Below are 2,230 nucleotides of genomic sequence, written 5' to 3'. Positions count from 1 at the left end.
GATTTCTTTTTTGTGGCTGGATGTATTCCATTGCGTATACAGGCATATTTCACTTATTGTGCTTGACTTACAGCACTTTGCGGATAATGTGTTTCTTTTTTACACATTGAGGTTTGTGGCCCTCTTGTATCTAGCAAGTGTACTGGTGCCATTTGTCCAAGAGCACTTGCTCACTTCTTGCCTGTGTCACATTTTGGCAATTTCGAGGAGCCGCGTGCCTCGGCCTAGAATGTCGGAAGCGGGTGAAGAGCAGCCCATGGAGACGATGGAGCCACGGAGAACGGACATGAGGCTGCCCCTGAAGGCGAGTCGCCGGCCAGCAACCAGAACGGCGCCGAGGGCGACCAGACCAACGCCAGCCAGAATGAGGAGGACGCGGGAACAATGTTCGTTGGTGGCCTGAGCTGGGATACCAGCAAAAAGGATCTAAAAGATTATTTTACCAAATTTGGAGAGGTCGTTGACTGTACAATAAAAATGGATCCCAACACTGGCCGGTCAAGAGGGTTTGGATTTATCCTCTTCAAAGGTGCAGCCAGTGTAGAGAAGGTTCTAGACCAGAAGGAGCACAGGCTGGATGGCCGTGTCATTGACCCCAAAAAAGCCATGGCCATCAAGAAAGACCCAGTAAAGGAAATTTTTGTAAGGGGTCTGAATCCTGAAGCCACTGAGGAGAAGATAAGGGAGTACTTCGGCGAGTTTGGGGAGATTGAAGCCATTGAGCTTCCAATGGATCCAAAGTCGAACAAAAGACGAGGCTTTGTTTTCATCACCTTTAAAGAAGAAGAACCTGTGAAGAAAGTTCTGGAGAAAAAGTTGCACACCATCAGTGGAAGTAAGTGTGAAATCAAGGTGGCTCAGCCCAAAGAGGTGTATCAACAGCAGCAGTATGGCTCTGGGGGTGGTGGGAATTGCAATCGAGGGAACCGAGGCAGTGGTGACAGCGGCGGAAGTGGAGGTCAGGATAGTACAAATTACGGGAAGAGCCAGCGACGCGGTGGCCATCAGAATAACTACAAGCCATACTGAGGCTTCAGCAGGAGTGCCTGACTGACCACACGCTTTGTTTTGGTATCGAGTGAACACGATTATATACCAAATTTAATTTGGCAAACTTGCTATGGCCTGTCCCACGTGCATCTTATTTAAACTTTTCCCCCTGGAAATTGTTCTCCTGTTTAATATTTCCAGAGCTCTAGTTGTTTAGGCAGCATGTGGTTTCTCAAGAGGCCAGAGTGGCATTATGGGCTGATTTTTATTACCGGGTTACCCAGAACCAGATTGAAGGGTCTGCTTCCTGCTGCCGCTCTGCAGCCTGGACCTGTGGACCCTGGTTGTAAAGAGTAAATTGTACCTTAGAAAACCAGTGTCACCTTTTTTTCACCTTTTAGTTTTATATTATTTGTGTCATACATTTCCTATAATGGAAGTGTTAATTTTACTGTAGTTTTTGGTACCTTTTGGGAATCTAATGTATTGTAAGGTATTTTACACATGTCCTGATTTTGCCACGACCTGGATATTGAAGCTATCCAAGCTTTTGAAATAAAAATTTAAAAACCAAAAAAAAGAAAAAAAAAAGAACACTGTGTTTTTATAGGCCGTTTTGGGGGTATTTTCAGAAAAGATGTGAATTCTCTTGTTTACCTATTTCTATTTGCCAAATGGGGTTAGTACTGTATGGATAAGAATTGCTGAGGGCTTCCCTGGTGGCCCAGTGGTTAAGAATTGGCCTGCCAATGCAGTGTACACGGGTTCGATCCCTTGTCTGGGAAGATCTCACGTGCAACAGAGTAACAAGTCCCATGTGCTACAACGACTGAGCCTGAGGGCTGCAACTACTGCAGCCTGCATGTCCTAGGGCCCATGCTCCGCAATTAGAAGCCACCTTATGAGAAGCCTCCACACCACAACTAGAGAGTAGCCCCTGCTTGCTGCATCTAGAGAAAGCCCATGAGAACTAATGAAGACCAAGCCCAGCCAAAAGTTAATAAATAAAACTGTTGTCAAAAAGAAAAAAAAAAAAGAATTGATAAGGAATGTCAACCTGGTCCCTTTTCATGAGGTGACATCCCTGAGTCACTATCACTAGGCCTGCACTTCTCAGACACATGTAGGTGAAAGATGGGGTGGGGAAAGTCTCGAGTGAGAGAACGCTGTGCTGCAAAACGGGGCCGAGCTCCATTCCTGATGAAGAGTTCAGGCACGAGCCTGGACTCTAAAGGAATCT

The 2,230-nt window shown here is 46.0% G+C and overlaps 1 pseudogene; it reads left to right on the top strand.

The window, feature by feature from the left end:
* Nucleotides 1-229: 229 nt before the first annotated feature.
* LOC145536191 (heterogeneous nuclear ribonucleoprotein A/B pseudogene) lies at nucleotides 230-1,052 on the top strand (annotated as a pseudogene).
* Nucleotides 1,053-2,230: the final 1,178 nt, after the last annotated feature.

The sequence above is a fragment of the Giraffa tippelskirchi genome, chromosome X (assembly GCF_054371585.1).
Source record: "Giraffa tippelskirchi isolate mGirTip1 chromosome X, T2T-mGirTip1v1.2.pri, whole genome shotgun sequence".
Taxonomy (NCBI): Eukaryota; Metazoa; Chordata; class Mammalia; order Artiodactyla; family Giraffidae; genus Giraffa; species Giraffa tippelskirchi.
The sequence above is the reverse complement of the archived record's forward strand: the minus strand, read 5'-3'. Positions and strand labels throughout refer to the sequence as shown.